The 25,471-nt window shown below is 46.2% G+C and overlaps 1 protein-coding gene and 1 pseudogene across 3 annotated transcripts in view; both read left to right on the plus strand.

The window, feature by feature from the left end:
* The window catches only part of LOC142870033 (small ribosomal subunit protein eS7-like), a 46,553-nt pseudogene extending 22,860 nt beyond the window's left edge, over positions 1–23,693 (plus strand).
* The window catches only part of PRKCE (protein kinase C epsilon), a 478,538-nt gene that overhangs the window by 77,687 nt on the left and 375,380 nt on the right, over positions 1–25,471 (plus strand). The gene's annotated exons all lie outside the window — the stretch shown is intronic.

A 25,471-nucleotide genomic window follows, 5' to 3' on the forward strand; every position in this document is an offset into this window, starting at 1 on the left:
TTTACAGTATGTAAATTATACTTGAATAAAAACAACAACAAGAAGAAAACCCTTAGATCCTCTTCAAGCCTGAGTGACAATGGGATTTGCATCTTAATGAGCATCAAAACTGTAGGCTGTAATGAACTTTGTAAGTAGCTTTGGGATACTAGCATGATCTAATACCAAGAACAAGAAATCACAAAGTATTAGAGTCACTCAAGAATAAATGACTCTCAGCCTGACACAGTGGCTTACGCCTGTAGTCCCAGCTACTCTAGAGGCTGAAGTGGGAGGATCTCTTGAGCTTGAGAGTTCAAGGTCAGCCTGGGCAACACAGTGAGACCCCATCCCTAAAAATTTAAAAGAGTTAAAAAAGAGTAATTGACTCTCATTTACTGGAAACTGGACAAGTTGTCCCTGAGCTGAGTAAACCAGCGGCCCTTCTTCTGCTGCTGCCATCTGACTGGGGCCGTGAAGCTATGTCCTCAACTTTCCTCCCTCGGGCTGAGTCAGGGTGGGTACTCCCTAGGGAATGTGGGATCTGGGATTGAGGCAGAGTGCTTAGGGTACAGCATGGGTGACAGAGCTGAGACAAATAAAGATTCAGGAGGAAGCATTATCACCTCTACCCCAACACTGCTGCACGCATGATGCTTCCTAGGCAGTTGATAGGTTGGAGGGCAGTGGGAAGGTCCAGCATTCAGTGTTTAGTGTCCCCTGCCTGGATGGCCCTCCCCCTACTGCTCCCCCACTGCCACCTGGTACATTCTTTAGGGCCCACTCAGATGTGCTCTTCCCCCTACCCACTGCAAGGCCAGCCCCTACAGCCTACCCCCAGCTCCAGGAGTCTGCACAGGGACCTGTCTTTCCAGTCTTTTCTATGCCAGTGTCTGGCTTCTCCATTCTCTTAAACGCCTCCCCAGTCAGTTCTAGCTCATTTCATTACAATCTAGGCATTTTGCTTTTTCATTTGTGTCTGATTATTCACTTCAAAACACTGCACTCCCAAATGTCCATCTCTCCCTGCCCTACTCCAGTTCTACCTGGGTTCATCTCAGATCATGATTGTTTAAAAGTGCAGCTTCAAAGGCTGGGTGCAGTGGCTCATGGCTATCATACTAGCACTTTGGGAGGCCAAGGCAGGAGGATCACTTGAGGCCAGGAGTTTGAGAGCAGCCTGGACTATAGTGTGGACCCAGTCTCTACAAAAAATTTAAAAAATTAACTGGGCGTGGTGGTGCATGCCTGTAGTCCCAGAAACTTGGAAGGCTGAGGCAGGAGGATCGCTAGAGCCCAGGAGTTCGAGGCTGCAGTGAGTTACGATGACGCCATTGCACTCCAGCCCTGGCAACAGAGCAAGATGCTGTCTCAAAAAACAAAACAAAAAAGTACAGCTTCACAAGGAGATACTGTATAATGCACAAATTACATAGTGGTTTCTGAAGTTTTTGTAGCTTTCTGCTCACTGAAAGTCTTTTGTGACAGGGAAAGTAATAAAATAATATTTTCAGTTATAGATACCACATTTTCTGATTTAAAACATCTGATTAAAAAATATATATAAGCTGCACACATTTTTATTTTTGCTGAAATGGTTTTTTGCAAAAAAAAAAAAAAGTTGCTCACCAATTACTAAAATTAAATGGGGAAGCTCTGGTGGTGGCATTGAGGAGTTAGGAAGCTGGTCTCAGTGGTCTCCAATGCGATCACTTCTATCTGTGCCCGTGAAGGAGCCATTGATTATGAAAGCAGGGAAGGCCCAGAGCCAGGGCAGACCTTTGTGTGTTCAGCAACAAGGGGATATTTTTGCTGAGTTGGGGTCTCAGACCGAACAGCGTACCCTGGCCGTGCGGCTGGAGCTGACGTCTAGCTGTAATAAACCTTCTGAGGAACACTTCCTGGCGGTTGTTTATAGTTTGCTTCCAGCATATACACATCTGACACTTTCCGGCTTTAAAGATGCACAAAACTCCCCATCAGTTGTAGGGAGTGAGACAGAGTCTTGAGCTGCCTGGGGACAAATATCAGGGTCTTCCTGGGGCCAACAGCAGCAGCAGAACGGGGCCTGGCTGTGGCTGTGGCAGACAGAGAGCAAAGGCTCCTCTGAGGACAGCCAGCGATGCCTCGGTTGAAGGAGTCCCTTTCGCCAGCTCTGACACGGTCCCCAGCCAGAATCCACCAATCAGATCAGAGACCTTGCCAGCTCGGCCCAGCAGGTGGGCGTGTGCATGTTCTGGGCCCTTGCCCAGGCTGGCCGGCATTGCTGACAGGCTGCAACCGTGGTCTTGGAAGGGCAGGTTCGGGGGGTGGCTCAGTGCTGATACAGCCTGTGCTGGATTGCCCCAGAAGGTCACCAGCATGGCCACCACAGTGAGCCGAAAAGCTCAACAGGGAGCTTGTAGAGAGCTACCAGAAGGCCATGGGATGCTGCGGGTCTCATCATTAAAGAGACTGCAGTCCCCTGTAATGCTTGTTGTCTGCTCAGCCTTTGGGGGTACTTGAGTGTGTATCCTGTGCAGGAGGGGATGTTAGAAGGCAGGCAGGCTGTGCTTAGATCGTGGAGTCTCTGTATTCTTGGTTCCAGGCGTTCTCTATCTCCTTCGGAATTTCTAGGCATCACACCAAAAGTGCAGGCAGCAAAAGCAAAAATAGGCAGGTGTGACGACATCAAACTAAAAAGCTTCTGCACAGCAAAGGAAACAATCAACAAAATGAAAAGGCAACCTATGGAAAATATTTGCAAAGCATATTTCCAATAAGGGGTGAATATCCAAAATATATGTGGAACTCATGCAACTAAATATGCAAAACATAAATAATACGATTAAAAAATGGGCAGAGGACCTGAATAGACATTTTTCCAAAGAAGACATACAAATGTCCAAAAGATATTTGAAAAGGTGCTCAATATCACTAATCATCAGGAAATACAAATCAAAACCACAGGGAGATACCACTCACGCCTGTTAGAATGACTATTATCAAAAAGTCAAAAGATAATGTGTTGGCGGGGAAGTGGAGAAAAGGGAACCCTTACACACTGTTGGTGGGAGTGTAAATTGGTACAGCCATTATGGAAAATAGTGTGGAGCTTCCTTAAAAAATTAAAAATAGAACCACGCTATGATCCAGCAATCCCACTTTTGTGTATGCATTCAAAGGAAATAAAATCACTATCTCAAATAAAAATATGCACACCCATGTTTGCTGCAACATTATTCGCAACAGCCAAGATTTGGAAACAACTTATATGTCTGTTGACAGATGAATGGATAAAGAACATGTTTATACACACACACACACACACACACACACACACACACACGGGAATATTATTCAGCCCTAAAGAAGAAGGAAATCCTGCCATTTGCAACAACATGGATGAACCAGAAGGACATTATGCTAAGTGAAATGAGGCAGACACAGAAAATCAGACACTGCATGATCTCACTTCATCATCATGGGGAATCTTAAAAAGTCAAACTCCTCGAAACAGAGAGTGGAAGATCATTACTAGGGGCTGAGGAGTGGGGGTGATGGGGAGATGCTGGTCAGAGGGTACAAATTTGCAGTTATAAGATGAATAAGTTCTGGAGACATAATGTACAGCATGGTGCTAATGTATAGCATAGTTAATAATTATGTATTATATTCTTGAAATTTGCTAACGGAGTAGATCTTAAGTATTCTCAACACACAGAAAAAAACTAGGTGACTAGGTGAGGTGGCTATGTTAATTAGCTTGACTGCAGTCATCATTTCACAACGTATACATGTATCAGAACATCATGGCGTATAACTTGAATATAAGCAATTTTTTTCATTTGACAATTTTAAACCTCAATAAAGTTGAAAAAAATACTCAGCCCAGGGCAACTTGCTATAAAGTCTTTCTTTTCTCGTGCTGTTTCCCACCCGTCACAGACAGAGGTGCGGGAGCCTCTGAGGCCAGACCGATGCTTTTTTGCCTTTGAAGTTGCTCGGGAGAAAGGAGCCAGGAGGAGCTGATGTAGGAAGTTAGCTCATCCCTTCCCACTGAGCCAACTCTGGTTTATCGTTCAGATCCCGCCCTGCCCGGCCACATCTGTGTACATTTACTTATTCCTCACATCCGTATTGTGGGCGTGGGTATTTTTCTCCCCGACTGATTCTTTCAAAACCTTGCCCCAAGCAGGAGGCTTTTAAGACTGTTTAGTCCAAATGGTTTGCCAACCCAGCCACCTGAGCAGACTCCACAGAGAGCTGGATTCCGGCTCTGGTCCCTACAGATGTTCTGTCGGCTCTTGGGCCCTAGAACTAGGAAGCTGGCCTGGCCAGAGACGGCCCGAGCGCCAGAGTGACCTCATCCTTGGGCCTGGTAAAGGGCGCAGAGACCCGAGTGTGCAGGAACGAGCCTGGCTGCTGGGAGCTCAGTGGACTGTGGATTTGGCTGGGTTTTTTTAGATAGTGCATCTAATAAAAATGACTCACAGGAAAGAGGCAGATAGCCCTGGCTTCAAATCCTGAACCATCACAAACTGAGTAACCTTGGGTTACTTGCTTTATGTGTTTGAGCTTAGTTTCCCTGTCTGTGAAGTGGGACTATAATGACACCAGCCATGGTGTTTGTCATGAGAAATAATAGAGACCATGTGTGTGGAGTTCATAGCTCAGGAACAGGAACCCGGGAAACTCTCAATCAGTGGTAGCGATTGTTATTAGGACCGTATCGAGGGGAGAGTCTGCAAGTGTTTCTTTCCAGAAATTTCCTAGAGAAGGCAATGTTTTTCTCTCAACTCTGGCCACACATCAGAATCCCATGAAGTGGTTTTAAAAATACATTTGCCTGGTTTTTCAATCCTGGCGATTCCGATTTGTGTGTCTCACGTGGTGCCCTGGAATCTGTATTTTTCAAAGTGCTCCTGGTGACGTGCCTGCTGGTGTAACCCAAAGGAATGACCTTCCCTGAGCAGAATTTCAGGCACTGGTGCGGGATGCTAGGTGGTGGGGTGGGGAGGGCAGGTTTGCAGGGCAGGGAGGGCCATTTTCTGGGGACTCTGAGATCAATCACATCTTGTGATTATCGCTGTCTGTTCTGGGGGTCCTGGAATCCACTCCATTCTGTGTCTCCTCCTCCTTCCTGCAGCGCGTGAGGCAGATGGTGCTGGGTCGCTAGTGCTGGGGGCTGAGGCGGCCGGGGACACAGATGCCCTCATCCCGCTGTGCTCAGGCAGGCCCACCCCACCTTTCTCGGCAGCACTTCCAAAACTTTGCCTGGAGTCCCCGCCTTGGAGAGCTTTCTTACCCATCTGTTCTGCTGTGTTTCCCTTGCTCATCCCTGCTGCCCTCAACCCTGCCTGCATCACTCCCTCTGTCCTGTGGGACCTGACTTCTAGCTGGCTGTAATTTGGGGAAGCTTTCTTGTTGAAATGAGGCTGCCCCCCAAACAGAGCTGGGTATGGTCTTAAAGAAAATTCCAATCTTACCTATCATCCCAGTTAAGTTTGTTTCTGGTGGTTAATGGGAAATGGAGAGGTGACCCTGAGCAGCGTTCTAGGTTTGTCTCCCACGGAGCCCAAAGACAGGGATATACCTGTGGACCAGCTCCTGAGAACGTCCCCAGTATTGGAACAGTGGTGAGTTGGGGAAATCAGAACAATATCAGGGTTCTCCCTGAGAATCAGAGTTCCAGTTTCTGTATTTTAATTTGCTCCGCATCTAATTTCTTTTCTACCATATTTCAATTCTCTCTAGCCCTGGGTCACTGCACTGATTTAAATGGATGGCCTAAGAGGTCATTATAGATGGAGTCACAAGCCTGTGGGCTTTTATCGTGCTAAGATGTTTTTTCTTTTCCATAAATTAATATGCCAATTATCACGTACCCACAAGTGATAGCCAAAAGAAATCGGGCAGTGGAACTGACAGAAATTAGGTAGCAATCCTAAGTATGCCATCTCTGCTTTCTGAGACATTCCTTCTCTCCTTCTCCCCTCCTCTTCCCTTCTTTTTCTTTCTTTTCATTTTTCATTGTATCTGTAGGGAACGCTATCAGCTATATCCAGTCCCATAGCTTTAAATATCTCCTATATACTGATGATTCTCAAGTTTTCACTGCTGTCCAAACCTCTCCTCTGAACTTCAGACATATATCCAACAGTCTGGGTGTCCATCAGGCTTCTCACACTTCTGATATGCAAAACTGAACTCCTGGTTTTCCTCCCCAAATCTGCTCTTTCTGCCATCCTCATCCTCACTGTCATGGAGGGCACCTGGCACACAATGGGTGCCCAATAAATATTTACACAAGGAAGAATAAGACTATGAAAAGCTTATACTGTAATGCTTGGAGTCAGGAGTGGATCCATTCCCAACTCTGTAGCCAAGAAGGTGCATGTCATCAGATGAGTTGCTCACCTTGCTCTACCTGGCTAGAATGTGGATGGTGCTACTTAATCTTTCATGGCTTGTGCCAGGACTTAGGAGAGATGTGTGCTGTATAAATGCAAGGCCTTACATCATGCACCTTCTCCAGTGTTCAGTGCCCCTGTTTTCCTGCAGCTGCACATGGATATTTTACCCAGCTTTAATTCAAGACTGCGTGACACATCTCTATCTTGTCTACCCAAGTGATTTCTCAGTGTGCTCCTTCCCTCCGAGGAGACAGACTTCCTCACTGTCTCAGGAACGTGCCATCACCTTCCTGCCTGTAAGTCTCCTCTCCTGGAATGCCCTCCTCTATGGCCTAAGCCCTGCCAGACTCTTCCTACCTTTGAAGGCCTCGATCCCTGTGCGACCCCCTGCAGGGTCCCCATCCGTGCAGCTGCACAGATCACATGCTTCTCTGCTTTCTCCTGTACTGACCCACACTGGATTTCACCCTGCTTCATTTCGCATGTGCTCATCTCACTTCCTTAGAGATTGTAACGTCTTGAGGCCAAGACATTTGTTTCTCATTCTCTTGCATCCCCATAGTACATAATATGAAACAACTGGGTCCTTATTTTTTGCAAATTAAAAAACAAAATTCTGGTAAAATACACATAACATAAAATTGACCATTGTACCCATTGTGGAGTGTATAGTTCAGTGTAAATTAAGTACGTTTGCATTGTTGTGCATCCAGTCTCCAAGTGTGTGGTTCAGTGATAGTAAGTATGTTTGCATTGTTGATTGTTCTCCAATTTCCAGAACACCTTTCCTCGCAAATCTGAAACTCTGGACCCATTAAACACTAACTTCCATTCTCGCTTCATTCAGCCCCTGGAAACCACTCTACTATTTTCTGTCTCTTTGAAGTTTACTACTCTAGATATCTCACATAATTGGAATCATACAGTATTCATCTTTTTGTGACTGGCTTGTTTCACTTAGCATAAGGTCCTCAGGGTTCATCCGTGTTATGGCATGCATCAGAATTTCCTTTCTTTTTAAGATTGAATAATATTCCACTGTATGTACAGACCACAGTTTGTTTTTCTGTTGATGGATGCTTGGGCTGCCTCCACCTTTTGGCAATTGTGAATAACGCTGCTATGAACAGGGGTATACAAATATCTCTGTGAGACCCTGCTTTCAATTCTTTTGGGTATATATCCAGAAATGGAATTGCTCGATCATATAGTAATTCTATTTTTAATTTTTTGAGGAAAATTATCGTGCCACATTATCGTTCATAGTGGTAGCACTATTTTACATTCCTACCACCTGTGTACAAAGGTTCCAATTCTTTTCTTTTATTTTTTTTATAGTAGCCACAGTTTGCTTTTCTGTAATGATTAGTGAGTGATATTAAACATCTTTTCAAGTGCTTACTGGCCATTTGTATTTCTTCTTTGGAGAAATGACAGTTCAAGACCTTTGCCCACTTTTAAATCAGGTCTTGTTGCTGTTGAGTTGCAGGGGTTCTATATATATTTTCTGGATATTAACCCGTTATCAGATAAATGATTTGCAACAACTAGGTACTTTTGATAGGGAACGCATTGGTAATCATTGACTGAGTATTGCAGGAGCCTGCACCGGACTCAGGGTCCTGAAATGCTAGCTGGCAGACAATTCGAAAGAAATGTTTTAAATGTATGGATATATGCTAGTTTCCATCTCATGTAAAACCAGCAACAACCCTGTAAGGTATGCAGTGTCACTTCCATTTTGCAAATGAGGAAATTAAGGCTCAGAGAAGTCAAATAATTTATTCAGGGTTCCCCGGCCTAGTACGGGGCAGAACCAGGATGTGAAGCCGATTCTATGTGACTCCCTGCGTCACCCCCTGCACCTCCAGGCTGCGTGAGAGAGAGCAAGCAAGCTTCACACACGTGTTGCTCATCACTCTTCTTCTCTGGCTTTCATTAAAGAAACCCCTGTGCCTGGCAAGCAGGCCACTGCCAGCATCCCTGACTCTGCAAATCGCGATCTTCATCCACGTTTGAGTGTCGGCATGACTCACATACCTGGGGTTCCTTTGCCCAGTCGTCACTGGGAGATCAGATACTCATCTCTCCTGTTTCTAGCTTGGGTCTTCTCAGAGCTGCTCACCCACATTAATCAATTCCATTCAACAGGAAGCTTGTACTGGGCAGGAAAGGCTCAGTGTGCTGGATTCAGGGGGAAGGGAAGACACCGCCCCGCCCTAAAGGAGTGGACTCTAGGGGTGCCAGATTGGGCGGCAAAGGCAACCGAAGGGCAATGAGAGATATTGTGCTTTTGAAAACCAAGTAAAATGGTGTAGTGTAGGCTATCAGAACTCTGAAAACAGAGAGGGAACAAGATTTTAATATGTTCTTGAACCACATTCCCTGACCCACTGTAGGTATGTGCTCAGAAAAGCCAATCTAACATTAGGCTGAGCAAAACATATTTAGGAAGGATATATGCTACAAACAAATTGTACAGTTCGGCCCATAGCCAAGAGATGTGATCTTTGGATGATGCGTTATTCTAGCCCCTAGGCTCAGTTGACATGGGAATCGAATGGGCATGATTGGCATGTGGCTTGTAGCTCAGAGGATGCAGTTCTGCTATAGCACACAGCCCAGCACTCAGATGAATGCCCAACATAAATTAAGGGAAGTTGTTATGACAGGGCTTCACCAGTCTCAAAGATGGATCCCATGGTACTGGATAGGAAATGACATTCATACAATGTGGGTTGTGTATTTTTTTTTAACATTACAGCACCTATAATGAACATTTAATAAATATTTTATGAACACTATCTCATTTAATTTTTGTAAGAATACATCAACTGTAGGTACTATTATTAGTGAAGCAAAATGAATTCTCCAGAATCTCACAACTGGTGGACGATGGAACTCAGACGTGAACATGATTCTGCTTTGTTCCGAAGTCTTTGCTCTCACATGCTGCATTAAGCCACCTCTTCATTACAGGTGCTACAGGAAGGTAGGACACAGGTTGAAAAAGGAAGTCAAGATGAGTGCCTCTAACTTTTACCCACACTTGGTATTTTTTCCAGAGATATTTGTAGGGGTCAAAAACTGTATGAAAGGATGAGGTCATTTCTGAGGAGAACGTGTATTCCGTACTAAAGGAGACCTTATTTGTTTGTAGCCTGAGCTCTTTCAGCATGGTTGATTTTCCTGTGCTCTGAAGTAAAAGTGGTGAATAACGTGTCATCTCCAACAGCTCCTTTGTCCCTACACCCAAAGAGTTGTTCTGTCCTGTTAGGGTTTTTAAAAACATTGTGGTAAGATACATATAAAATATACCTTTAGTGATATTTAGTACACTCACAGTGTTGTATAAACATCACTACTGTCTAGTTCCAGAATATTTTTATCGCCTCAAAAGGAAACCCTGTACCTACTAAGCCGTAAGTCTCTGTTCATCCCTCCCCAGCCCCCGGCAAACATTATTCTGCTTTCTGTTTCTAGGGGTTTGCTAGCTCCAGGTATTTCATATAGATGGAATCATACAATATGTGTGGCCTTGTGGGTCCTGTTATATACCTTTCATAGTTCCTTCCTCCCATACCAAAATTTGCAGTCCCAAGGCCCTGATGCAGAGCTGTGTGAGGGCACTAGGACAGTCCCAAGGCCCTGGTGCAGAGCTGTGCCAGGGCGCTAGCTAGGATAGTCCCAAGGCCCTGGTGCAGAGCTGTGTGAGGGCACTAGGACAGTCCCAAGGCCCTGGTGCAGAGCTATGCCAGGGCGCTAGGACAGTCCCATGGGCCTGGTGCAGAGCTGTGCCAGGGTGCTAGGACAGTCCCAGGGCCCTGGTGCAGAGCTGTGCCAGGGCGCTAGGACAGTCCCAGGGCCCTGGTGCAGAGCTGTGCCAGGGCGCTAGGACAGTCCCAGGGCCCTGGTGCAGAGCTGTGCCAGGGCGCTAGGACAGTCCCAGGGCCCTGGTGCAGAGCTGTGCCAGGGCGCTAGGACAGTCCCAGGGCCCTGGTGCAGAGCTGTGCCAGGGCGCTAAGACAGTCCCAAGGCCCTGGTGCAGAGAGAGCTGTGCCACAGCACCAGGGGCAGAGTCCCAAGGTGAGTGCAGCTTTGGGATCAGAGAAACTTGCTGGGAAAGTGCCTGGACAAGTTTTGTGACTTTGGTTGTTGGGAGGATTAAGTGAAATGGTGTTAAGTTCCTTGTTTTTGGCCTTGGGCAAGTTATTCAATATGTCTATGCCTCAGTTTTCTTCCTCCATTAGATGGGAATAGTATCTTCATCACTGGGTCGTTCTGAGGATTTTACGAGGTTTAGAGGTACATAGAACGGTGCCTGCATGTGGGAGTTGCTAAACACGTACTAGTAGCACGTACATGGCAAGTGTTTGGTGCCATGATTTAGACCAGGCCCCACACCATTTCCTGGAACAGTAATGGAGGCCCCTCAGTGGTCTTTTTCTCTCCTGTCTACTCTCAAAGACATCCTGAATATTGTTACCAGAGCAGCATTGATCATGCACAGCTCATCATAGGACCCTTCTGAGCATCCCCACCACCGAGACTAGAGAGCTCTAATTCCTTAGCTTTGCACTTAAGGCCCTCTGCATCTCACCTCCTTTCCCTTCTGGTTTCTCTTCCCATCCTGTTCCCCATGAACCCATTCCCTTCCACCCCTCCCGACCACCTTGGGTCCCCCAAATCCCCTGGGCCTTCCAGCCTCTGTGCCTTTGCTCATACTCTTCCCTCTGCTGGGAATGACCTCCTGCATACCATCACTGGCAAAGCTGTGCTCATTTCTTTTGCACGTTTTTTTTTCATCTGGTGTAATAGTATGGGGTTGTTTTGAGGATTAACTGATATAATACATGACTGAAGTGAATATTGTAATATTATCTATATGATATAATTATATACAATATTATGTATAGTGTATTCATCATGCATAATGATATTAACTGAGATAATAAAGTATGTGTGAGTGCCGTCTGGTAATTGTTCTGTTATCATCATAGCATATCATATCATATATTAGGACTCTTTGTACATACCTGCCTTCCCAACTAGACTGCAGATTTCTTGAGAACAGGACCATGTCTTGTTAATCTCTACATCCCTCTTATACCCTAGCATAGGGCCCTGCACAGAGAAAGTTTCCATGTTATTTATTGAATTGAATTAAAATGGTACCCGCCATTGACCTGGAGTGCTAAGCATGTATATGTGTGTGTTTATGCATATAAAATACATATTACATATGTGTGTGTATGTATACATAAATAAAATCTTCATTTGACATCTGGCACTAAGTTTGTTTCTAAACAATTCCTGTGTCTAACTTATTTCTCTAAACATTTCAAAGAAGTCAGGCCTCTAAAGGAAGGCCTGTGGCTTCTCCTCTTCTCGGATCTCCCACAGCTTTTAGCACCAGGTTGTGCAGACAGAAATGTGATTAATACACACCCAAGGAATGTAACTGACTTAAAAATTACCAGAGCATATTTTTGAAAACACATTTTTGAAAGTACAGAAATTTCCTGCAACCCCACCCCAGTCCATTCTAACTCTATTTTCCAAAGCTAACCACTGTTAACATGAAAACAAGTGAATGTCCCGTGGAATAACTAACATTTATTGAATGCTTGTTACATGCTAAATATTCACCTGGTTTCACTCGCATTTAGTTTCATTCCCACTGCGAGGCAGATGTTGTTATTATCCCCACTTTACAGAATAGGAAACTGAGGCACCAAGAAATTAATTTACCCAAAGCCACAAAGCCTGTAAGTAGAGGAGCTGAGTTTCAAACCCAAGCAGCCTGGCTTCAGGGTCTATACCCTTAACTCTGTTCTATGGTGCCTTCCTCTTTACCTCCAGCAGCCACCTAGATACCTCCCGCCCTCTCCTCCCCCCACGTTTGACGGGGCCAACTCAGCACTGGGACTCAGGGAGGCAGGACTTTCTTTCTCCTCTGCACTCACTGGCTGTGTGGCATTAGGATAATCACTTCACCTCTCTGAGCCTGTTTTCTCATCAATAAATCTGGAAGCTGGCCTCAGTGATCTCTGTTATTAAGCTAGAACATTCTGTAATTTCATGAATTAAACATCGAAGCAGGGAAAGCAGGGACTGGCTTTTCTGCCATGTCCTTCCTTCCTCTCCTCGTGTCCTGCACCTGCAGGCGCATTATCCTTTCTTTGTGCCATGCAGGCAGGCAGTCGGGTCGCCCTGACCCAGGTGCCTCCCCCACCTCGTGTGCCTGGAGAAGCTGGCAGCCCGCTCCAGCGAGAACAGTCAGTGGAGTTTTGAGTAGTTGGGACTTAATGGGTTATATAAGCCTTTTACGATTCATTTTAATGGAGTTTGCATCCTTTGAACTGCGGATGGGGCACCGGCTGTTTATGGGGCTTCCTGGAGTATAGACTTAGGAGGAGGCTCCTCGGGGTTTCTGGGGGCTTCCCCGTGGCACACACGTTTAACACGGGCTATGTTGGTTTGTTTCTTCCCCCCACCTGCTTCCCTGGCCAGGGCAGAGTTTATCTGAGCACGGTGTGTGTATGTATACCCTCTGCTGTGTGTGTAACAGGCTCGGAGTAACGTCTGGGTCACCTAGCTCTCCAGGACAACGAGTACTAGGCTCACCTGCAGGCTGGTTAAAGCGGACTGCTCCGCCACCACCCAGTTTCTGACAGAGGAGGTCCTGGGCAGCTCTGGGCATGACACTTTGCATTTCTAACAAGTTCTCAGGTAAAGCTGACCGTGCTGGGTCAGGGACCATACTTACACAACCACTGTACCAGGGAATTTTTACAGGAATTTTTACAGGAAACTTTACATCCCTTTAAGTGCTAACTTGAAACTAAACTAAAACATTTCTTGTCATGTTTTTAAGTAGAAATTATTCATTTGTATTCCAATATATTGAAAAATAATTTAGTATCTTCTTGATCCATAGTCACAATTACAATATAATTATTGTGGCTGGCTGTGATTCAGGATGTCCTGAGACCAAGAACCCATCAAGGCTGACCTAGGCTATGTGAGGTGTTGGTTTGCATTTTGTATTTTCAGATCCTTCCTTTGTAGTCAGGCTGCTACCCTCCCCCTAGCTGGTGTGCCTGTAGCATTCTTCCCTGTCGGAAGCTTAAAAACAAACGACTTTGTTATTAAAATGTTCATACCTATAAAAATATGGAGAGTTGAATCATGAACTCCCATATCCCATCATCTAGATTTTTAACATATTTGCTTCTTTTTCTTGCACAATTATTCTAAAGCCAACCCTAAACATCCTAACATTTCCCTCCCAAATATTTTTCTGACTGCATGTCTAAAATAATAAAGATGTTTTCTTGCATAACCACAAAACCATGATCACAACTAATAAATCCAACAATAGTTCCTAAGTATCGTCTAATACTCAAACCATATTCAAATTTTCCCAGTTGTTCAAAAAAACTCTTCCCAGTTCAACAAGGAGATGGCCAAGGCCTATATTCACATTGCCTTTGATTGTTAGGTACCTTTCCCTTAGAATTTGCTCTTTGGGGCTTGGGGGGATAGTTGTTGCTGGTTCCCCAGAGCTGGTGAAATGCATCTGGAGGTAGAGGAAGCAGGTTTGGGGTTCTGATCTGGGAGGAGCACGCAAGCCTGGTTGCCAGCTCAGGTGCTGTTACTTGATTCCGTTTCCTTTGATCTGGAGAGGCAAGGAGGCTAGGCATGTGACTTTGGTGAACTGCTTTCACGTGTGAGTGTGTAGCTGTTAGAAAATGTTTATAGAGCAACTAAGTTGCCCAGGGTAGGGAGAGGAGTTGTTGGCCCCGAGGACTCCGGGCTGTAGCTGTCGTCCACAGTGTTTGGGGCAGGCGCTTTATTTGTTCTCCACGGGTTTCTCTCTCTTCCTGTTAATATTCCGGCTTTCACTGAGGCTCTTTGGAGGGAAAATAGTCCTTTGAGCTCTAGGCTCCATGAGCTCCCCCACACACCTAGTCCGCTTGGGTGGCCTGGTTTCTGGCCAGAAGTATGATAAATAAATGCTGATGTGCGTGCCCGCCCCCCTCGCGCCGGCCTCTGTGCTCATCCGTCACGTAGGTGTTTTGAACATGTTACAGGCTTCTAATTTAGCTTCCCCATCCGAACCAAAGGTCCCTCGCTGCAATTTAAATGCCACGTTGTACCCGTGACCAGGGCTGACGTGGACTGGAGAGCAAAGCTGTCCTGCGTCACGCGGCATCAGCTGCACTGCCATATGGCCCACAGCGCGGTGCTAGGAGAGGCTGCCAGCGTCGAGGTGGCCGAGGTGCTAGGCTGCCAGGAGGGGAGGACTTCCCTGGGACCTGATCGTCAGGGGCATCGGGGGAATTTCTACCACTGGCTCGAGGTGGGGGAGCAGCAACGCTTTGCACGAGGGTGCTGCAAGTAATGTGGCCAGGCCTCGGCAAGGACGGCTTTGGGTGAGGGGCGTGTGTGGGCTGATGGCCTCATGTTAGGGCAAACTGTCTTCTGCCCCCCTGGGGATGGTGCTAACAGTCCTCTTTGCACCTCTTTTGTGGCCACAGGGCATCCCCAGTCAGGGCACTGACCACATTGGATTGTAATGGCTGTTGCCTTGTCCTTACTCTCCTCTGGACTGGAAGATCCTCAGGGGCAGTGATATAGACCATTGGCTATTTGGTATACAGTGGCACTCAATAAATGTGCAAGAAATACATGACTGCAGTCCAGGGAAGAGAGGGAAGGGAAGCGTCTTTGTGGTGAGTTGGGTTAAGCACATAGTGCAAAAGCACATCAGAGACGGTCCCGAGTGTCACAGCACATCTAACCTGCCCAGGCTGCTGCGCTTCGTTCTGCCGTGACCACTAATGGCTGCTGTTTTGCTGGGAAATGCTTATCCGCCTCCTGCTCCTCACCTTTTCCTGCTTGGCAATGCCAACCACCCCCCCCCTCCTATATTTGGCTCAAATTTCCTATGGCAATTACCAGGACATTTAGAACTATTTCAGCTGTAGCTGTGTTTAATCCCTGATCTGGGCTTCATTTTGTACGCGGGCAGCATTTACACTTGGTTTTGTTCTCTAGCCTCCTTAGCCCTGGCGCTGGGCTTTACATAATCTATCGGCGACTCAAAAGCAGTTGCCCAGTGAAATGCAAGGCTGCTGTGTTTAGCGAGTACTACAGAATTGGCGCAGACAGGGGCTCTCTGAGTTCAGAGGGGGGAGAGCTCCCTGGCGTTGCAGTCATCAGGAGAAAGTTGTTTAGAGGCAGCTGGAACTGGGTGGTACTCGGAGAACTGGGGAAGGTGGGGCAGGGAGGGGGACGGAGAGCAGATCCCATGTTGGGAAGATCAGAGGAGACTTTAGATCCCCACTGCTGGGCGTAATAAGGAGGTGCAGCTAATTAGTTTGGAACCACAGGCTTCTGGGCGTTTACTAGACACACAATGAACTGCCAAAGACTATACAGACTGACCGCAGGGAAGGGTGGCAACAGAATTCTTAAAACATGATGCTGACTCCAGTTCTTGGTGAGACTGATGGAGATGAGTCAGGTTAAGACAGAGATAAACATTTGCTTATCAGATGGAGATCCACCCTGTTTTCTAGGATCCCGGACTTCGAAAAAGCATATCTGCAAACACCAGAGGATGGAGCAAAGAGGAAGAAGAGGATTAAGGGTATCCTGTTCCCGGGCTCCAGGGGATTCAGCTGGAACAGACACACTGGGGTGGATTGGAGAGGATGAGAAAGTGCAAAGTTTCAGGCGTAGAAAAGTGGAGATTGTATAATCTCTCTGAGAAATATTTTGGCAGTTTTTAAAAAAGTTAAACATAAACCTACCATGTGATCCAGCCATTCCACCCCCAGGTATTTACCCAAGATAAATGAGAGCATTTGTCCACGCAAAGTCTTGTGCATGAACCTTCATAGCAGCCTCGCTTGTCACAGCCTCAAGCTGGAAACGTCCCGATTGTCCATCAAGGCAGAAGGGATAAACAAGTAGTGGTATATCCATACAATGGGATACTATTTAGCAGTAAAAAGCAATGAATGGATGAATCGCAAAATAAGTATGCTGCGTAAAAAAAGCCAGACAAAAAAGAATGCATACTATGTCATTCCATTCATGCAAAATTCTAGAAAATGCTAACTAGTCTGTAGCGACAGAACGTGAAACAGTGGTTGCCTTGGGATGGAGGTTGTGTGGGAGGGGCGGGAGTGAGAGGTTATAACGGTGTATGAGGAAACTTTGGGGGCTGGAGGATGTGTTCATAAGCTGGTTTATGGTGATGGTTCCACAGGTGTACATGTGTGCCCAAACTGAAGTTTACTCTTTAAGTATACTCAACTCGTTGTGTGTCATTGTACCTCAGTAAAGCTGTTAAGCATAAATAAAAGTGATAATTGAGAGATTGGTGCAGTTCAGTTAAATAAGCCATTATTGCGAACTTATATGTTCCCATCCCTAAGCCGGAATTAATTCATTTCAGCGGAAGTGAGAGGAGAAAAACAGCCTCTGGGAGCTCAGGGTGGCAGGGAAAGGTCACTGTTACAACTGAACACGAGGCCAGTTTTGATGGAGGCCGATGCGGGTGAAAACAAAGGATCTGCCTTTGAGGACAGTCAGGGAGAGCTCTGAGATCCACATCCCCGTCGGATCGCTTGGCCGAGCGGAGAGAATGGTGAAGGCAGTGAGGCGCCAAACAAGCTCGGCCTCAGAGACAGAGTCGACAAGCTGTGGCGAGGAACCAGGGGAGGCCGGTGCGGAGAAGGCCAAGGGTACATGTTGGCAAAGGCTAAAGTCAAGAACTAAGGCTAGATGGGCCGGTGGTCAAGGAAATGGGAGCAGGCGCCAGACTGCCTGGCTGCATGTCCCGGCTGTACCATTCAGCAGCTGGGCAACCTCTGGGCAAATGACATAACTTCTCTGTACCTCAAGTTTCTTCATCTGTAAAATGGGAATAACTTCACAGGGTTGCAGTGAACAGAAAATGAGTTAATGTATGAAAAGCATTAGAACCATGCCTGGCATGTAAGTGCTCAATAAATGGTATTGCTACTATTATTGTTGTTATTGTTATTATTGTTATCTGCTATTGGGCAGGACCCTGAATGACAAGATCATTAGGAAACAAGCAATGGATACAGTAGGGAGAACCCCTGACCAAAAGTTTAAGGAACTACTTCTAGCTTGCCCCTACCCCAGGGCCTTTGAACTTGTTGAGACAACTCTTCCCAGAACATTGTTCCTTGAGATGTCTACCTGGCTCACTCCCTCACACATTTCAGGTCTCTGCTCAAATGGGACCCCATCAGAGAGTCCTTTGCTGGCCATCACATTGAAAATTGCAGTCCCTTCCTCCCCTCCACCTAACATAGATAAGTGTCTGTTTATTTGCTTATTTTTCCGTCCTCCACTAGAATGTAGGCTCTGTGAGCTCCATAAGGACAGGGCCTTTGTTTTATCTACAGCTGTATGCCTTGAGCCTAGAACACTTCCTGGAACCCAGTGGATGCTCATTAAGCATTTGCTGGCTGAAAGACTTATTAAGCTGGGTCTCAGGTGAGTCACCTAGTGTCTTCAGGCCTCAGTCTCCTCATGTGTAGATTGCAGGGGTTGCACACCTGCTGGCTCCTTCCACCTTGAAGGCGAAGTGATTTTGTGGGGAGTCAGGTATGATTTCTTGAACAAGGGAGCAATCTGATGAAGCGACCATGGGAGAGGATCAGAGCATGGTGTCCTGCCTCCCACGTGACGTTTGAAATCACCAAGTGAATTCAGCTATTTAAAGGTACTTTTGAATACGACTTTCCAAACTCTCCCCTCTCCCCAGTGGAGCCTGGATGCTTACCCCTGCCCTGCGTTGAGAATGTCTGCACTAGACACAAGCAGGAAAAGAACATGCCGGAACAAGGCCGTGTCCATAAATGACAAATGAGCGGTATGTGGGGTCATCTGTCTAAGGCGTCACGAGCTGCTCCGCGTTGAAAGGCAGCCACTGCGGTTCCGTGCACTGGGAGAGCGTTAGGCTGAGGGGGCGTGGAGGCTGCCGCGGGGCTGACACACGTGCAAGGAGCCGAGCCAGCCAGATGGCTCTGATTTACCCGTGTCAGTGCAGGGCCGCGGACCTGGGACGCTGCCGCCAGGCTTCCTGCGCTGCTCAGCCCTCAGGAGACTGGGCCTCTCCCCTCGCACCTGAGCTGCCGCAGGAAGCAAGGGCGGCAGCGGCTGGGAGATGCTCGCTGTTCCTCAAATTCAGCAATTAGCGCCATCCCTGTAAGGGCAGACCTCCGCTGAGCTGTAATCTGAAATGTCAGTTATTACACTCTTTTGATTTAAGTATAGAAGTGCCTCGGTTATGATCTCGGGAGTAAGACAGAAATAGCTAGTCAGTGCTGGTGAGTAATCTGCTAAAAGCATTTACAAGGAGCATCCTTGCCGCGGCATTATGTGCGGTTTAACGTTTGAGTAAATGCTCAGGAGTCCGGCATTTAGAGATGTGGGGAGGAGTGGTAGAATTTCTTAGGGGAATCCAGGCTTGTTTCCTCATTGTTTCCGTTCCAGGTGATCCACCAAGCCCATCATGTTCTTTGAGTCCCTAATGTGTGGCTAGATTTTATGCAAGGTACTAAAAGGGCAGCCCTTGAGCCTTAGCTTACGTGCCAGTTAGGAGGTGTAATAACGATGGACCGATAGGAGGATGCCTTTGAAAGTACTGCACAAAAGGGCTGCAACAGCTACTGAAATAAGAGGAGAGAGAGATCTCTGGACTGGGGCAATCAGAGAAGGCTTCCTGGGGGAGGCAGGCTGTGAAGAGGTGAAGATATATTAGGGGTAGAATATTTTGCTTCTATTTGGTTCTTGACCTGCCTGTCTGCTAAGGAGGGAGTCCTCTTACTGCAAACCACCTTGTATACTGAAGTTAACACACAAATAGAAAATTGAGCCAGCAAAAAGAAAGAAATTGGCTAATGTAGTTGCTCTGAGCACTGAATTTGGTTTTGCGCTTCCTGGCAGCCAGGACATAATGGAAACCAGGTTAATTGCACAGCTCTCTTGATCAGAAAGGGGACAGTCTGCCAGCTCCTTAGGGGAGGCAGAATTCTTCCTGGCACATTTTTCTACAATCATTTTCTCATGTGGGAGTTGACATAAAGGACACAATGGCACAATAAACATGGGTCCATTGACAACAAAAGCCTTTATAAATGTGGATGGTTGAACACCAAGGCAGGACACAAAGAAGGTAATCCAGCCAGTGGCTAAGCTGGCAAGGTCCAGTTACGTGGCTTTGGGGGACTGAGACTTGATGTAAAATGAACTTGGAATCCTTCCCTAGAAAAGTAGACTGAGGACAAATTCTGGAAGGAGCGTTTATAGTGGAAATTCAGAGGGGAAACCTCATTGGCCTTGGTGAGATTATATTGAGCGAAAGGATGTGGATGTTCCCCTCCCCCTGGGCTCCCACTCTCCATCATATAATTACCCTGTCTGGGTATCGGATTTGGTGCCAAGTGTCCTGGCGTCCAGGGGCATAAAAGGAAACACACGTCTGATTTCAGAGTGCACAGCTGGCCTTGTCTTTTTACCAAAACACTTAGTACACTATTCCCTGGTCACTGTTAATTGAGGCATTGAAGCACCTGCTCTTGACCTTGACAAGTTCGTAAGTAATTTGAAGTGTAGAAAGCGTGATTTTACTTAAAAAAAAATCAAAGTACAGAATGAATACATGCTGGTTGGCTGGCTCTGCAACAATTCATACTATTGCTAGCTGCCATTTGCTGATTGCTTGCTCTGTCCCAAGCACTTTACCTGCATGATATTTATGTCATCCTCACAACAACTTCCAGAAGTAAATGCTGTATTGTCTCCACTGTATCAGAAAGACTGGGGCTTGTGGAGATTTAGATACACTCTCAAGCTCCCCGTCTGAGGAAGACGCCAGCTGTCCTCACTTTTGAGTCTGTTGGACCCAGACTTGGCTCCCAGTCTCATCTCTGGCAGTGGATCTCTCTCTCCCCCGTCTCGTGCTCCTCCTCTTTGGCCAGGGTCTTCTAGGCTTGTCCTTGACTTCCTGCAAGTCCTTGGGCTCTTGTCTGAGACAAGCACTTTCCTGTCTGTTTCAAAGGTTCTCTACTGGCCCTACACTGCCATATTCTGTCCCCAGAGCCACGCCCTTTCTCAGCCTTTCTGCTCGAGCCAGTGCTGTCTGCATCTCATCAGTCCCTTCCAAGAATCAGAAAGGCAGAGTCCATCTCTCTTTGTTTTTAAAGCCTGCATTCTCTTGAGGACCACCCAGCAAGTTCCTGCTTCCCCGTCCAGGAGCTACTATGGATCTGGCATCGGAGGGTTTTGCCCAGCCTGAGTTTCCATCCCACCCTCTCACCTGGGTTCCCCCGGTTGGTGTGCTCCACTCAGCCCCTCTCCATGGGAGTAGCTGCCAGACACCATTGCCATTTGATCATATTAAAAGTGTTTTTAAAATACACTAAAATTTTCGCTCTCATCAATGGAGAACGAGGAGGAGGAGGAGGAGGACAGCATTTGTGAAGCCCTCTCACTTCCGAAGGATTCAGGACTCTTGCTACCTTTGCCCACTGTGATCAGTCTACATTTATTGCTATTGGAAGGGATCACATATCTGGTGATGTTGCCCAGTGGATTCCTCTGTGTTGGGAAAGCTGGTGACCAACTCAGTACTACTCAGATTCATGGCAAAATTCCTGACTTTGCCCTTGTGCAGCCTTCTCTTTTGCTCCCAGCTGAACTTTGTCACTTGGAAACATGATGGGATGAGCTGGGTGGCCTCTAAGTCACATTCTCAGAGGCTTGGAGGAGAGTCCTTTGTGGCACACCAGGCTCTTTTTTATGCTTTAAAGCTTTTGAAGAATCGCGTTTTCAGTGGTTCAACGTGGACTCTTATGTCTGGCTCTATCCTGAAGGGCTATCCTGGGAAGGCAAGGAAGATGGTTGCCTAGAGTACAGTGGTCCCCAACCTTTTTGGCACCAGAAACCGTTTTTGTGAAAGACGATTTTTCCACAGACCGGGGGTGGGGTGGGGGAAGGATGGTTTTGGGATAATTCAAGTGCATTCCATTTATTGTGCGCTTTATTTTTATTATTATTACATTGTAATAGATAATTGAAATAATTATACAACTCACCATAGGTTGGGGACCCCTGGCCTAAAAGATGCATTGTGAGTGACTCTCCCTGGGCCGGTACACCTGAAGTTGCATGGATAGCTTCATTTCTTCCATTGATATAATAGCCACCATTTACTGAGTGCTCATTTTGTGCCAGGTACAGTGCTAAGTGCATTAAGTGCATTTGCTTATGGAATCTACCCAGCGACCTAATAGACACCTATTAGTCCACTTTACAGATGAGAAAGTGGCAAGACCAGGATGGAAACCCCCAGTGCTATCGGAGGCCCTCAAGCTGTAACACCCAGAGTAGTCAAAGAACAAGCTGCAGGTGCTGGGAGAAAGCTGTGACCCTTGAACTTCCTTCTTTGGGGAATGTAGATCTTGGGTGTGCTTTTCCCTTGGGTCTGTGAATGGAAGAGGCATTTCTTCCTCAGTTAAGAAACCCTTTCAGCAAAAACCAGCAGAGACCTGTCTGGTGGGTGATTAAGCCCAAGCTTATGCTAAAGGGCAGGGGCTGAAATGATTTGAAATGTTCCTCCTCCTCACCCTCCAAACTCAGACCTAGTTCTGTACAGCCAAGTGCAAGAAATATGAAGGCTTTGGTCACATCCCGTCTCTCCCCTGATGTTTCCTTCAAACAACCTCAGCCCTCATTGATTTCTCCTCCTCTCTGACAGTTCTCAGCATTTAAACTCTGTAACATCCAGTGCAGGGCTTGATTCTCCAATCTCCCGTGGGGGGACTGCTCTTGCTGCTTCCGGCCCCAGGGTGCCTCTGCTCTCTTTTGCTGCCCTCCTGCCCAGACTCGGTGAGCCCTACAGTTAGGAAGGACCTAAGGGGTCATGTGGTTTAACCTACTCATTTTATCAGTGGGGGAGAGAAAAGGCCAGCTCTAGGGTCTCTTTCATGGTGGAGGGAAAAGTTGTACACACCTTGTTAAAAGAATCCCAAGCCAAATTGAATGGATTGGGGAGCTTCGTTTATTGTTTGTTTTCGGTGCATTCTTCCCTGCACGCCTGAGATTTCTCCACTTAGATCTGAAATTCTTTTCCTTAATTAAATTCCCTCCCCACTCCTGCCATCTTGCTTACATTTTAGGCTGGTTCTGATTTTTAGTATCAAACTCCAGGATCTCAGAACTAGAAGGAAACTTTGATGTCCTGAAGTGCAATCCTTCAGAGCAAAGTCTTTAGATAATCGTTTGAATCATTGTCATTATCAAGATAGGCTTATGGGCACGCACTGTTGGGTTGAGGCTGGCGCTTCAGTTACAATCCCCAGGAATTCTTGTTATTGGTGAATCTTTGGAGGAACCAGAGTGCTTCCACAATAGAAGAGTGTCTTTAATTTATCTGTTTTTAAAATGCCAATTTTCTTGTTTTGACTTTCTTGAAGCAAAGCCTACCTGTGTGAATGTCAATAGGTGAAAACATTGGACCATTTAAATTACACTTGTGCAATGTAAGAAGGAAGAAAATCTAACCCACTTGAGGAAATTCAAACACGTGTTTTACTACTAGCCTATAAATGAAGGTAGAGATTTTAGTTCAGAGAAAGAAATGATTATCATTGACAATAAAAGCCAAAATGAGACCTTAAAAATTAATTGATTAAATAATCAACTAATTAATATGCTAACTGGTTTCTGTTGCAACCAGGGTTCAGTCTTTAGGTGTGACCCATGTGTACACATGCATGTGAAACTTAACATCTGCTGCTCAAATGTGCGTAGAATGACAGGCATGGCCGCCAAACCCAACAAGGGACATTCAGATCTGAGGCTGAGTGAAAGAGGTAAATGACAGTAGGTTTCAACTCTCTGAATTTCTCTTTATCCATTTCTTCTGGAAATGAATAAAGTTGAGAAAGATTTATCTGTTCATTTGGTAAGCCTATCTAGCAGTAAATTCAAATTATTACTTCCATGCCAGAGGCTAAAGGTAGGGGTTACTATTATCTTTGGAATGGAAAGAAATTGCCACCCATTCTGTTGGAAATAAGTTCGAAACCAGCCTGAGCAAGAGCAAGACCCTATCTCTAGTAAAAATAGAAAGAAATTAATTGGACAACTAAAAATATATAGAAAAAATTAGCCGGGCATGGTGGCACATGCCTGTAGTCCCAGCAACTTGGGAGGCTGAGGCAGAAGGATTGCTTGAGCCCAGGAGTTTGAGGTTGCTGTGAGCTAGGCTGATGCCACGGCACTCTAGCCCTCGCAATAGAGTGAGACTCTGTCTCCAAAATATATATATATATATATATATATATTTTAATTCCAGGTTGGGTTGTAAGGTATGAACTGTGGATAGAGTTCTGAGGAGATGCTTCATTTGGACCTCCTGGTGCATAAAAGCCACAGGATAACCATCCCCAAACTGGCCTTGTTCTTGAATCCTACTTGTGCTCCACAGCGCTTGGTGTGCTCTGTGTATCGGTGCCTTTTGTGGTCTTCATCCAACACCACATCTTTCCCTCCATGGTGCTGTCATTCTCTTTCACTTCTTTCTTGCTCTTTCTCTTTTTCCCTTTCATGTGGGGGAAAGGGTTTATGAAAAGAGGTCAAGTATCTTGGCTGAAGTTCTGATGGTGCTGGAAATAGAACTCTGGACTATTGACCCCCACACCCCAGGTCCAAAGATGAGACCACCCAGCAGGATCCTGGGCTGCAAGCTAGAGCTGCTTCCCAGAACTGGGCTCTTGGCAGGGTTTTCCTTTCAAAGCATAGAGCATTAATGCACGGAAGGGGATTTCTCCTTCTTCCTGCCATCCTCCCTCCTCCCACTTCCACCCAGAAGTGACTGTCCAAGTTTAGGAAAGAGAATGACAAGTTGGGCAACTGTGGGCAGCAGAAAGAACTAAGAACCTTATGGCAATGAACCTGCAAGTTCAGAAGTTGGTTCCAACCTGACCCTCCCTCCCCCACCTCCAGGCGGCAACTAGCAAAGTTAAAAGAGGTACTGGAGATGGGAGAGATTGTTTCAGGGCTCTGGCGAGCATACCAGTTCCCTTGTGTGGCTGGCAGGTACCCAAGTTTATCTGTGTTTATGGGGCTTTGCAGTGTTGAGCTGTGGTAGATGGAAGCGCGTAGGTCTGTAGACTCCATAGTCGAATAAGTTTCCTGCTCATCCCAAAGTTTCAGGCCAAAATAATCAACTGGGGGAAGGAGAAGTGGAGGCTTTTGTTCATCTGATGGGCACGAATGTTCTATTACCCTTATGGTTCTGGGTGCTGTGCATACCTCTGTCAATTCTAAAGGAAGACTGGAGTGAGGAGTCAACCTAGTGCTTTCTCACCGAGTGAGAGAGAAAGCCCTGCGGCCACCTGAGGGTTGGTTCCACTCTCTTTTTTTTCTCTAGCCTGCAGATTTTTTCTTTTAGTTTGGATGAGACTAGGGAAATTCCTGGAGAATTAATGGAGATGCAGAGAGAGGTAGTGAGAGAAGTGTGATATATAAATCACAGTAATACAAAGGAAGAGCCCAGGTGTCACTACTTAACCCACAGTAAGACATCTTCGCAGTGGAATGCAGACCCTAGGACAGCCCACGGATGGGATATTTGGGGGGCAGAGAGAATAGTGTATCTTGAGCCTTTTGCATCACACTTCATAGGTGTCTTTTCCACTGACATTCAAGTTCTTAATTGTGGGGCAAAAGAAGTCTGACTTCCTGTGAGTAAATTTGGGAAAATGGCATAGCCATATTCCATTTTGGTCTTTGTATTTGCCTTCTCAGGAAATGTACTTTCTATTTTGAAGGGATCTAGGCAAATAATTATCACAAAAATAAGATGGAGGCAAGAGTTTTCTCAAATAATTTCTTTTTCTGGAACAAGGGCAGAGAGGAATTATAAAACCCAACCCCATAACTTAATACATTGATGTTCTTTGTAACTGCTCAGAAAAAGGAACAAGAAAATAAAAAGTCTACATAGTGATGTCCCCTTTTAACCAGCCTCTCAATGG

The sequence above is a fragment of the Microcebus murinus genome, chromosome 3 (genome assembly GCF_040939455.1).
Source record: "Microcebus murinus isolate Inina chromosome 3, M.murinus_Inina_mat1.0, whole genome shotgun sequence".
NCBI lineage: Eukaryota > Metazoa > Chordata > Mammalia > Primates > Cheirogaleidae > Microcebus > Microcebus murinus.